At 35.5% G+C, this 14,115-nt stretch overlaps 1 long non-coding RNA gene across 1 annotated transcript; it reads right to left on the reverse strand.

Annotated features, from left to right (window-relative positions):
- Positions 1–457: 457 nt before the first annotated feature.
- Positions 458–13,759, reverse strand: LOC122135081. The gene is made up of 4 exons (XR_006153305.1): positions 13,583–13,759; positions 13,219–13,417; positions 1,650–1,806; positions 458–1,289 (listed from the first exon to the last, which is right to left on the reverse strand). It is a non-coding gene; the product is annotated as an uncharacterized LOC122135081 (long non-coding RNA).
- Between the last annotated feature and the right edge of the window lie 356 nt (positions 13,760–14,115).

Here is a 14,115-nt window from a genome sequence, read left to right on the forward strand (position 1 = left end):
CCCCTATTAGAGAAACTCTTAAGAGTGGAGGCCTCAGCATGACGCTTTTTTTTTTTACCAAGTCAGGAGCCTCCTTCACCAATAATGTAGATATCCCACATTATACACAGTTCCTATTCTTTTTTCTTTTTGGAGGAACAGAAACCAGCGCGAATCCATCGCATCAAGCTTGTTCAACTCCCCCGAGAGGCGAACGCGCTCGTGCAAACGCTGACAACAACTCGAGTACAGACCTCTGCTCTAGTAGTTCTGCGAATGCAAACAATGAGTGCATCCTTCTCTCTTGTGAGTCAAACGCATGTGCTTCCGTACACAAGGCTTGAAGACAAAAAAGAGGATGACGTATTCTACAGGTGCCGTTTTATACCCGCAGTCACTCATTTGCTTACGTCATAGGCTGCCGCCTGCCAGTGTCAAGTTCATTGTTGTTTTTTCATTCATGCCTCAGACACCGGTCACGCTGGAGGCGTTCCCATAGCGCCCTCTAGAGGACGCAGCGTGGAGTTCCCTTTTGAAATGGAATCTGATATGTATCAGATAGGCATCATGTGCATCAGGATTTAAAGAGACAGCGCTGCTTTTAAAGTGAAACCTGCTGTAGTGTGTGACTTATCAAAGAACAAAAGAAAAAGAAAAAACACTCGACTGTTCTGCTTGCTGATTAAATTTTGTATCTTAATAAAGTTTCATTAATATAGCTTATGCATACAATTTAGAATTTATGTTAAGATTTTTTTAAGTTCACTTAAATTAAAATTTGTTTTATTGTTCAAAGCCTAATAAATGTTGAAAATAATGGCTTTCAATTATACTGTCATGTTAAATGGCTATAATTAATGGCTAAAATTGAGGGGAAAATTAATATAATAGAGACATCGGTAACATTATTGGTATCAATGATACTGGTCTTCATTAATAATAGGCTAGTAAAAAGATGTCATTAAACATATTTAAAACGCCATCTTTATGTTGTTTCTATATTCATTTGGATAGCACTAATGTTAACCTTTTATAGCCTAGATGCTACTGTATGTAATATTATTTCATTTTACTGCTGAATAGGCATTTACATTTAATTTCTAATTTTAAAGGGACCCCAGAAAGAGATTGGGATGGCCCCTACTCCCCTTCAAATTTTCAGTTTGATAATCTGGACCTCAAATGAAGCTAACTGAATAGTCCTGAGTTAGAGTGTCTTTCTCTCTTTATGTCCTCTAAGGATTGTAGGCCTCTTCCTCAAGCAATGTCAGCAGGCAAGTTGTGGTGCTGGTGCCAGTCCTGGGTTGCATCTATTGAATGACACCAAGAAATGACAAAAGCCTCTTTTAAGTTTAAATGTTTACATTTACTTTTATTAATATAAAAAGTGAAAATATTAACCCCCAGTTTAACAGACAAGGCTTAAGCTAGTCCCAGACTGAAATGCATATTTGAGCTGTCTCAACTGAAATTATCTTGCTCTGACATATCTTAAAATATGTCAGTGTCATTGTTCTGTGTCAAGATGCACACCTTAATATTTTCTTCTAAGGCACTTTTGTAAAAGTTGCTTAAATATCTTAATTCAACTAAGACCTAGTCCTGGCTTAAGCTAAGCCCCATTTGTAAAACTGGGGCTAAAAGTTTAACAGCAATGACTGTGCACTTACTTCTGATGGATCCTGGGTGATACTGGCAATATATTTGGGATTTGTTCAGCTCATGAGGTGATCAGTAACTTACTACAGCACATCCAAAAGTTTCTCTGTGCAAAGCACTTTGTGTAAAATTAAGAATATCCATGATTTGGTCCTCGTCTTCCATTACCTAGATAAAAAAAAAAAATAATTATAGATATTATGAGCATCATTTACACGAATATTGGCTTTATTTTGTTACCAATAATTTAAATAGTTAGCTACTTGTCAAAACCTCTGAGAAATAGTGATAGTATTACTATAAATTGTAGCAACACCTTCCCCTTTACCTTTTGAACATGGCTCATGTATATGACAGTAAGCTTTTGGGGGGGGGGTACTCATTTAAAGTTATAGCCAGGTTTCTGTCAAACAGAGCACCTCTAGGTTATGATCTGTGATCATGTCAGTTACAAAAAGTGCTAATATTCATTAAGCCAAGCTTTAACATTTGTTAATCTGTATTCTATCTGTTTTTTATTTGTTGCACATCAATTAAATTGCTACCCTTAAAGGGGTCATATGATGCGATTTCAAGCTTTCCTTTCTCTTCCTTTCTCTTTTCTCGTTACAAGCTGTCTGTGAATAGATAAGATCCCTAAAGTTGCAAAGACTAAAGTCTCAAACCCAAAGAGATATTCTTTATAAATGTTAAGACTCATCCACGCCCTCCTAAAACACCTCGTTTAAACACGCCCCCACAGGTATACATCACTGTGAGGGAAGATTTGCATAACACCGCCCAAATATTCACGCAAAGAAAGAAGGCGTAACTTTGATTCTAGCTGTAGTATTGTTGTTGCTGCCGCCATGTCGTGGAGACACTGTGTGTTTCGTTGTGAAAAAGAAACAACTTTGTTTGGCCTTCCAAAAGAGGAGACAACTAGAAATCAGTGGTTAAATTGTATTTACAACAATGTTCCAGAACAGTTCAACCCAAATATACAGATGTGTGCAGCGCATTTTACAGAGGACGAGGACTGTTTCCTGGGAGTGTAGCCTACAATGCAGGTGTTCTGACAAATAATGCTGACTCACAGCCTGTAAGTACGTTTTCATATTTAAAGGATTTGTTACTGATTATTCAAATGTGAGTTTTGAGCAGTGTAGAGTAGTGCTTGTTGTTTATCGTTTCGGACCACAAATGCAGACATGGTTTTATGTTTACATGGCGTGAAGCAACACAACGCATAAAAACACAGTTTAAGTCATTAAATTTTTTTTTTACACATTTAGCAGATGCTTTTATCCAAAGCGACTTACAGTGCATTCAGGCTAACATTTTTTACCTAACATGTGTTCCCTGGGAATTAAACCCACAACCTTTTGCACTGCTAATGCAATGCTCTACCACTGAGCCACAGGAACATTATAATCCATAATTACTGTATGTACCCACTGGATGCAACAAATGCCTCGTTTGTAATTCGTTGTAATTGGTCACACGCTTGAGGCATTCAACCAATCACAACGCACTGTGATAGCTGGCCAATCAGAGCACACCTTGCTTTTCAGACCGGAGAGCCTTGTAAAAATCAATGCGTTTCAGAAGGCGGGGCATAGAGGAGAAACAATAATGTACAGTATGTGGAAAATAATCTGTTTTTGGAACCTTAAACTGCATAAACACATTTTATTACACTGAATACACAAAGTAATGTTCTTTTTTTAGCAACGTCATGTGACCCCTTTAAATTTGTTTGGTCTTTTTTTTTTTTGTATTTGCTAGTTCGGGGAACAGACACAGTCTCTATAGTATGACATATAGGTGAAGGAGTCTGTATGTGCTGTGACGTGACACGTGAGGTTAAGCCAGTCTATCTGCTTCCTGACATAGACCCCAGTTAGTCAAGTTACTGAGATATGTCTCAAAGGAAAAAAAAGATTTTGATAGTGTTAACATATAATCATCATCGACCCCCGTGAGGCAACCCATTTCATTTAAAAGAATTTTAAAACAGATTATTATTATTATTATTATTATGTATTGTTTATTATTATTATTATTGTTATATTTCATATTATATTAAATAACATTTAAATTATTAAATATTATAATATTATATTAAAATATTCCAAAAAAAAATATATATATTTTTTTTTTATTATACTTTTTTTCCCCAAAAAGACAAATTTCCATAGGAAGATAAAATAGATTTCATGATGACACTGAGAAACATGATGAGCTGGCATACTGCACCATAGCATCACCTTAAACAGGAAGTGAAAATATATCCGTTGCCATGGGGATTATGACTATTTTGTAAATAACAAAAGCCAGAAAAGCCCGCTGCTAGAGTATGACACATCATAACTTTCCTGTCTGCTGTTTTGTTGAAATCACCAAAGACGGAAGAATTCCATACATTCCCCTCTCATTCACCATCTCTAGTCTACTGATATGTGGAGGGCTGCTTAGCTTAAACCTGTGCTGACATGTGAACTACCATAGTCATGAGATCATGTGATGTCATCCCGGGTCACTTACAAGCACATGTCATAACGGGGTGTATGAAGGGGCCCTGTCTTCAGGTTTCATGTTTTTAGTTCAACTGGGATGGCAGTGAAAACTTCTACAGTATAAGTCACCATGCTGTGCTTAAAATAAACAACAAAAAAGGCAGTGAATGGTGGAAAAATATACAATAAATGTGAGGGCTGCTTTAATTATGGGCACTTTTTGCCCCTTTTGGTTGTTTAAAAACAATTTGTTTGTTTTTTTGGCTGTTTTCTACTTAGTAACAAAGTATACTAATGTTTGATAAAATTTTAGTGCCATACTTGTTGGTTGTAATGGAAATGACCCCCAACTGAAGAACCATCATAATTTGTGTAAGTATAGTCATCATTCTTATAGTATAGTAAAATATAATAATGCATGTTGTTAATTGAGAGATGGGGTAAAACAAAACAAAAATTAAGAACAAGTGAATGAATGAATGTGCACATTAAAGTGGACGAGGAAACATCCTTAACAGTATAACAATACACACATTATCTGTAAAGTACACATTTAAAGAACATGTATATTGTGATTTGCAGATATATTTATATGTGTGTGTGTGTAAAGAGGTGTAGGCGTGTAATAGGAGGTTAATCTTAAGTAAAAGAAAGAATCTAAGCATCAAAAAAGACACAGCGTAGTAGGAACACACAGTCATCTCCTTTGTTACCTGGTCCATGGTGTTTGGAATTGAAATTGTGAAATTCAGACAGCTGTGCCAAGTGTTACTGCTCATTGCACAATGATCTGACACGTAACAGGCATGTCTATTCTGCGCTGTCTTGCAGTCAGTGTTCCCTTTGTAAAGTAGCTTTACTGTTTAATAAGGACACAGCATAATTCTGCATGATGCATTTATGGATTTTTTTAAACACATCATTAATCTGCTTTGGGATCTGACAGATAATTTATAGCCCTGAAGGATGAACTGTCTGGATTCTTGTTCAGACAGTTTAATTTTCAGTCTAGTTTCTAAATTGCAGATTCTCACTCTCATATACACACATGGGCTACACACACAAGCAGATCCTGCTGATGGGGGTGGTGGTGGGGGTAGACAGTCTGAGCTCCACATGTAATGAACCAGATAAACAAACATTCCCGTCACTGCCATCTTCCACTCAAAAGTGACATCATTATTTATCTGCCTCAAACATCTGCTTTGGTTATTCAGTCCAGATGCAGGTATAAAAAGGGTGTCCCCGTTTCATCCAGCTACGCTGCAGTGTGACGTAATGAACATATGAGTTCTATTTGTAAATTATGTCAGAATTATGATATGCACAAATATGCATACATCATATCATCAATTATTAATTTCACAGTTGTGCACAACAGCATAATATCTCACATCCTTATCATAAAGTTTTTTTTTTACTTATTTAAACATATAAGAAAAAAGTTTTTATATATATGTATTTGTATTTAGATTTTATTTATATTTATTATAATTATTAAAATAATTATTATTGCTCATATACTCAAAAAACACAAAACCTAGATAGTGTGAGAATGAGAGGTTCATCATTGATAGCTGCTATGTTCTCGACCTCCTCCACATTCCTCCTCCCCAAATAAGGATAAGGTTGCTGACACACACTCTCTCTCTCTCTCTGCCCTTTTCTTGCTTGTTCTTCTTCTCTTTCTCTGTCTCACATTTGAGGACATAATTTTCTCAAAAACAATAGCTGATGCACAAGCATTTAAAAAAGATCATGGCTCTTATGTATCATGGCTTTTAAGCTTTTATTGTCTATGTATATTTATTTTGTGTTGATGCTGGTTCTGATTAGGGGAGCGTGTGTGCAAGTGAAGCCGCACAGGAAGGATATTTTTGTTATTCCTCTGAGGCTCAGCATGATGTGATGAAGCAGTGATTATGGATGGGGGTCTAAAGGCTAACGTTAGCTTTGCAGGGCCTCATAGTTTACTGAACTCCTGCCTGAATGTAAAAGTATAACATCCTGTACACAATTCATTTTTAATACCAGGGACATGGAAATAATTTAAAACTTTATTCCAACTTAATATCAATTAGTAAATTATTAATCCAAATTAATACCAATCATAAAACAAAAAAACATCAATCCAACATCACCCAAACACAAAAGTATACAATCCAACAGCACTGAGACATTTCATTGTTTGTACCACTTAGTGGTGGGAATTTTTCAGCAACTCTTTCTGAATATTACAACCATATGCAAGTAGGTGTTGACAAATGACTCTTTTCATAAATTATTAATTTAACCGATTAAAAAAAAAAAAAAAAAAAACCTTCACTGCCATTAAACATTGTTTTCAACCTCATGGCATAGTATAGTTTCTATCATTCCAGAATCATCCAGGTACTTTTTGCCTAATATTTTATGAATACTGTAAATTCGGACATACTACTGTGTTCACATACTGAATTTCACCTAATATAGTAGGGAAGTTTGCAATATCAGTTTCAGCCACAGATTAATTTAAAAATGAAACAAACACCTGTCTTTATGAGTGAATCGTTGAATCATTCTCTCAACTGACTCATTCAGATACACTCAGGAACGAAACACCAATGTGCGTTGAGACGCTAAAGTTTAATCTATTTGGCCTATTTTCCCTATTTTGGAATCTCTAATTTTGTTGGTGGATTTATTGCCAATATGACTAAATAACTTTACTTCTTGTATACTGAAGAAGATATACAGGAGAAATATTACACTAACAATCATGATGTTGGTCTGAATATCTTCTTTAGTATGATTCGACCCACACGAGCTAGATATCTTTCTTGTGTGATATTGCTTGATTTAATAATAAGGTATTAGCTATTTCATTTCTACTTGTAAATATGCATTGCAATATTCAAATGTTCACCAAATATTAAATATATCTTTATTTCCAAACAAAGTTCCCAAAATTCCCAAAAATTAAAAAAAATAAAGAAAAATTGTAAATCCTTCAGCCTATCCCATTTTACCTAAATTACTTGTAATACCCTCTAAGATTTTAAATTCATATTTAACACATTTGCATGTTCACAGTTCAGTTGGTTAATAATGGTCACAGTGCATGCAAATAAATAAAATATTTGATGTCTTTTAGTAAGTGTTTTATTTGGTTATTTTATTTGATGTTTTACTTATTTTTATTTCTTTATGTTTTAGATTGTTATGATTTAATTACTCACAATACTAGTTTGGGGAACTCTGTTTTAGATCATTAGTATGTATTATGTTCTTCTTCCCCAGATTAGGTTTGCTGATGTGAGTATCAAATATCAAACCTTTACAAGCCAATTTCAAGAAAGAATTCATTTCCACCAGCTGTAACTTATCATTATGCACTGTAAGCATCCATGGTATGTCCAGATGAAGTAAACTTTGTACAATTCTACCATTGAGTAGGTATGAGAGTGTACAAAACCACATTCCTCATCTGTTCAGTAAACATCAGACCTCCTTCCTCACTGCAACTCTGCAGGGGATCATCATTCTTTATTTTAGTGCAAACAAGTGATGTAACCTGCAGTCCACCAAAAGCGAAAAAATTACAGCTACCGCTCATAATGTTTATACAGTCTTTACACAGCAACATGATTTTAGGGCTGTTCGAGGCATGGCTGAAATAATCTATGCACAGAGGCTTTCATGATGGAGGGTTGTTTAGTTCTCTGTGAGAGCAGATCTCTCTCTCTTTCTCTCTCTCACTCTCCTTGTCTCTCTTACCTCCACAAACACAGCTTACCATATATGGCTGTGTTTGTGGAGAGTAAAAGGGTAAGTGTGTGTCTCTGCGTTCAATTGTGCAACTTTGCACCATCATGTGCCTGCACATGAGTCGGTCTGTGGGTATAAGTTGTCATTGAAACAACTTTTGAATGAGAAAGAAGCAAGAATGAATTTTTGGAAAAGTATTGAAAGAAAACTGATAAAAGATTATTTGGATGTGATTCAGAGTTTACTTAGTAGGCTTAGCTTTTAAAGACATCATGAATCATGTAAGCCAGCGATGAAGAGAATAACACACTCATAAAGACTCACAATATAAGTGTAAGACAAAAAAACGTTCGATTTAAAAACAGTCTCTAGTTAACTGAATATGAACTACTATTTACCAACTACTGGCAGCAAATTGTTTTATATGTGCATGTTTGCAATATGAAATGCGCTAGAAGGCAGGGTGTGACGTAATGTGTAATTTGTCAAGCTTACTTGCCTGTGCCTGTATCCCACAATGTTCTTAATATGGTCAGACTTCCCAGTTGGAATGAATCAGAGAGTGAGAGAGAAAAGAAAGAGAGAGCATAAGGAAGAAAAGTGAGCGTCTCAGACATCACGACCACAGCTCTGCAGGTTATTGTGTCAAGCTGACCCTTGTACAGTCAAACCTCCTGAGCATGTTTCAGCATATTCCTTGAAAGCAACACAGACAGACGTCTGTAAGCTAGGAATAAATTATCACGTGCAGATGATGTTCATTGACTGTCATTATCTCAATCCCTCAAGACATTAATATCTGTTTTCACTTCTGGGCCTCATTTTGCACACTACAAAGATTTCGCCCACAGCGTTCACTGCCAAAATGTCACATTTCCGCACCTCAGGGGTAAATATTCACTGTGAGTTTGTTTTCCTATACTTTTCCTTCTTCCCACAACACTTTTGGATGAATGTAAGCAGACTGAATTACTGATGGACCGAAATGAAATACTTGGCTGATGCCGAAACCCTTTAATTGTGGATTCTGTTAATGTTGCCATATTCTCAAACAATTAAAGTATTACAATTGAACATCCTTAAATTATGTATCTTTATGATAACAATGTTATGATAACATAAAAAAGAGGAACATTTTGTTTAAATAAAGGCAGGGCCTGAGTCCACCCTTCATTGTTCAAGTATTTTGCATTACTATTTTACTTTAGTATAAATAACATATTAGTCATTGTATCTAACATGATGCTGTTTGTTGCTATTTAAATGGTGCAAACAGTATCTACCCTATTAACATTAATCTAATTGTGTTTGAATAGAATCTACTCTAATTAAATTGACAACTTTACTGTAAAAAGTGTAGTTATGTATGTGTCAGTCAACTCAAACACAATTAGGAAAAGCAAATGTAAACTAAATGTATAATCATGTTTGAATTTTGACTGCACTGTGTTCATGTCTTTAGTGAGATTGTTGTAGTCATGCACACATTGTTCATTTGAAATTATTCATGCATATCTCATCAAAATGGAAAACGTGGGCTCTTTCTAAGATATTATCATCAGTATGATTAAACATGGATGATTTCATATTCTTTCTGCATATCAGGATTTCTGTTATCTGATCTTATGGATTTACTGTGTTGATATTTTCAGTTTTCTCTTTCAGTGCACACAATTTTGGCACTTCCATCATCAGCTGATTCTGTTCTCCAAGCAAGCAGCATTAAATGAAAGCCAATCTCATTCCAATCTATCACAAGGATAGAGAGAGACAAGAGTGGGCATGTATTATAGTAAAATATTCTTAAACAGTGTAGGCCACACAGTAAAAAAACAATAGTTCAGTTAAAAATCAACAACTTAATATTAGTCCTCACTAACTTTTGAATTTGCTCGTTAACTTAACGGGCAATTATACCACTCATTTAGTGCTTTTACATGCACTTTAAAAATGTTGTGTAAACCCTTTGTCTGTCTGTAATCATATGAGTCTCTTTTTTGTGAAGTTGGACTAATCTGATTGTATATAGCTCAACTTCATCCAGCATGTTCCAAAGTTTGGGTTCAGTAAATTGTTTTGTAAATAAATGAATACATCTACGAAGCAAGGTTGCATTAAATTTGTAAGTGTTAAATCTGTATTATTAGAATGATTTCTGAAGGATCATGTGACACTGAATACTAGTGTAATGGCTGCTGAAAATTCAGCTGTGCATCACAGATATTCAAATTCAAAAAATAATTTTATTATTAAATAAATGCAAAGTAAGAATAAGAGATTTCTTTCAAAAATTTGTAATAAATCATACCAATCCCAAAGTTCTGAACAGTAGTGTATAGACATTCATCACAGAAAGTTATGTTTATTTAATCCTTGAGATATTCAATTATGCATTGTGTTATTTAAACTTGGACTGACTCATGGAGATTAAAGTTTGGCTACTCAAAAAAAAAAAAAAAAAAAAATAACACCATAGCTTATAACTATACTTATTGAGAAGTTTAACCAATCGGTGGTTGGAGGGAATGATGGAGTTTAAACGGAATGGCTCTTTCCTGCCAAAAACAGGACCGGGAACAAGTTAATTGACCAATTCTCTTTTTTTTTTTTTTCAGATACCCCAGGGAAGGACAATGTGCTCCAAACACCACATCTGCTCCCCTCCCAGAGTCACCAGCAGGCAGTGGTTATACCGAAAGTTTCATGCTTGAGGATGAAAAAAAAAGAAAAGATGATTATTTACGAGAATCATCGAGAAGCTACAAGCCTTGTTATTTATATTGTCATGCTACCAAAACCTGATGACACATTTAGTTTTTTTAATGAGGTGTGGCGGAATGAGACGGATATGAAGGGTGTGACATCAGTGATTAAGTAAGTTTTTTTTTTTTACTGGATCACCTTTATCACATTGCTCACTGGTCACACTTCTTTCCAGTGGATGGTGAAGATCAAAGATAACAACACTGTTTAATATAATGTTTCCTTAGCCATGCAATGCAATGTTCTGGCTTTTCTCTCTCTCTCTTTCACTCTCTCTGTGTGTGTGTGTGTGTGTGTGTAGTTGAACCGCCTGTGTGATCAGAGTGACTGTTCATATACAGTCAGTCAACTAGAAGGCCGTTCTGTTTTCTGTGATGTGCAGTGAAGAATAAAGCCGCTGTATAAAGCACTGGAGCTGACGACACCCATTACACACTTCTAGAGCTTTCAGCTCTGACTCACTCTACTGTAATATCCTCTCAAACAGTAACAGATGGTACAGACTCTTTCACTGCCTTCAGACATGTTTGTAGGTGGGTGCTGGTGTCTATAGTGTGTTTCTTTAAACACGTAAATGTTGTACGTAAGATGACTTTCCCAACACTAATTAACTCCAGTTTGATGCAGATGTGTTTTTCTCTTGACTTTACACAATGAAGAAGGACAACACTGTCCTGTAATGCTGAAAACCTTGAGATGGAGACATCCTCTAATCTTTACCTTGTGAAGACGACACAACATAAGATTAAACAGTAGCATAAAATGTCAACATTAAATGCTAAATACATATGAATGGATAGTTCACCCAAAAATGATTATCATTACAATGGAACATGTCAAGTGGTGGGATATATTAGGCAGCAAATGAACAGTCAGTTTTTTTGAAGCATTACTTCAGTGGCCTCGGTATATACTACTGAAATACACAAAGCATAAACAAAACTTAATATCATTCATGTGGGTCAGTTCAGGACCATGATCGGTTCATGCCATCTTGTTATCATGCATGTGGGTCAGTTCAGGACCATGATCGGTTCACACAGCAATCTGATATTGACCACATTTAAAAAAGATAACATGAACAACCAAACAAAAAAATCACATCTGAGCAATAAATCAGAATTGAGCACTAATGCATGCAGTGTTAACGTAGCATAAATCTGACGTAAGTCTTTATAGTCTTTTGAAAGAATCTTGTTTGGATGTCGATACAGAGTGTCCCCTGTATGATATGACTTATGAACCTCTTAGCACAGTCCTTGAAGGCCATCAACATCACAAAGACAAAGAACAGGACAACACGAGAGTCATTTGTTTTGATTGGATGTCTCAATTCATGTACTGATTCAGTTGGATGAGATCTCTGTAGTTTTTTTACTGGGTGTGGACATTACCGAAGGTCATGAGCTTAATGTATGAGATGCAATTTTACCATTATGAAAAAATGTAGTTAATTTGGACAGGATTATGATCACAAAGTCTGAATATACCTGACCTCCTCAGGGAAAAATAAATGTTATTAGTTTATTTTCGGGCCTTGATTTTGCTCAGTTATCGCCCTTGTTTTTCAGCTAATACAGTTCGGTTAACAACAGGACTCTCTGCCCTCCAATGATCGTATCCATCCTTCCACAGAGCCACACATTCCTGTGGAAAACATGTCGTATCTGTCACTTCAGCTTCCTGTGTTAAAGAATTACACCCCAAAACGGATGGGTCACAACAGTCCCCTCTCTCTCAATCTTTCTGTCTTTCTTTTTCCTCAACAGTGTGACACACTTAATCAAAGAACACGTACTTCTTTTTTAGCTTGGCCAGTTCTTGATAAACATTATTGCCTTGTTAAACTTGCTGCTATTTTGTCGCTGTACTTCATAAAACATTATTAGGTTAATTTTCAGTGAATTTAAACTGTTCAAAATGTTGCTCTAACTTCTATCTAACATGCAAAAGTGATGTCTATTGCTTAAGGGTACAAGTCTCACTTTGAATAAAAATGTTTTTGCTTTCTGTCTAAACTTATCTTTGAGAATAAATTGCCCTCTTTTTCTAAACCAGTAAAACAAAAAAGGAATGTAGACAAAGAATACTTGGGATTACGATGGGAAAATGTAAGCAGTTTTCTCTCCCTACATTTCTCTTTTATTCCTTTTTTCTTTGCTCCTGCTTGATCTCTTTGCCTGCTACTGTACTAATTCTGTGTTTACTGTCAATAAAACTGAGCATAATATTTTATTAGCCCATATATAGGTCCAATTTCTAGCAATGACAACATTTTTCCTGGTCTTCATGTTTTGTTAGTGCATTGTGATAATAGTGTTTGTGTGATTTCTTTATTTTATCTCAAATTCAGAGATTTAAAACTCTAGCAACTAGACATCTTCAAAATAATTCTAATTAGTAAACTCAACTAAGAAATGTGTATGATGTATGTGTTTCTCAATTTATATGTGTTCCTTTCTACAAAAGCACCAAGATCGCATGTACCTTGACAAATAAAACACACAGAAGCAGGTCTTCACAAAAAAAAAAAAAAAAAAAAAAAAAAAATGGTAATGCATGTTTAACCTACCTGGGATGTTTTGTTAGTCTGAAGCACCTGATGTATGGAAGATTTTGGACTATTTCCTCTTAGATTCCTGGTCTTGTTGACACCTTTGCTTTGCATGTGGCTATTTTCATTTACTCTCCAGTGATATCTTTCTGCCTTTCTATTGTTGACAGAAGATCTCTGCCTGTCTTGTCTTGATCTAGGTTGACTTGATCACACTCTAGGGAATGTGGGCAAGAAAAAACACAGACAAATTATGAGATTTCCTCCAACACCAATATATATTGGTGCTGGGTTAAAAATTATAAAATATATACAATTTATAAATGTATATAGGATATGTTAAGCATATTAGATTAATCACCAACATTTTTAAGAAACTTACTGTTCTTGATTGTGCCAGTAGGAAATATCAGTTTACATTTGCAAACATTCATTATGCCATGTAAGTGTTTCTGTATACAAGACACAGGAAGGAGAAGAAAAAATACCTGCGTCAAATCCCATATGGTGCAAATGATACCTGGTTTCAGACTGGATTTAGTTAAAGGTGTGGTGAGGGCAATATGATGTCATACAGCCCCAGGGTTCTAGGCAGTTACAGCTGGTCCCTTCTCTTTCCCTCTAAGGAATGAAGTACTGGGAATGTTTGCAGTCAAAGACAGTTACCCAAGGGAGACTGGCTGTCTACGCCAGGTTTTATTGGTACCAAGAGGGTTATGGAGTCACATAGATAGGCCCATACTGGGCCATTAAAACATCCAGCCGAAATAAGGTAATGTATTAAACAGCAAACTCTGAGTTTTTAATTATTAAAAGGTGACACACTTATAGTCTCACCTCTCTTCAGCAGCCAATCATTTTTGTATCAAATGAGAAATTTGTCCCAAAAGTATGTGAAATAATATTCTTAGACTG

Source organism: Cyprinus carpio, chromosome A23 (genome assembly GCF_018340385.1).
Source record: "Cyprinus carpio isolate SPL01 chromosome A23, ASM1834038v1, whole genome shotgun sequence".
Lineage (NCBI taxonomy): Eukaryota > Metazoa > Chordata > Actinopteri > Cypriniformes > Cyprinidae > Cyprinus > Cyprinus carpio.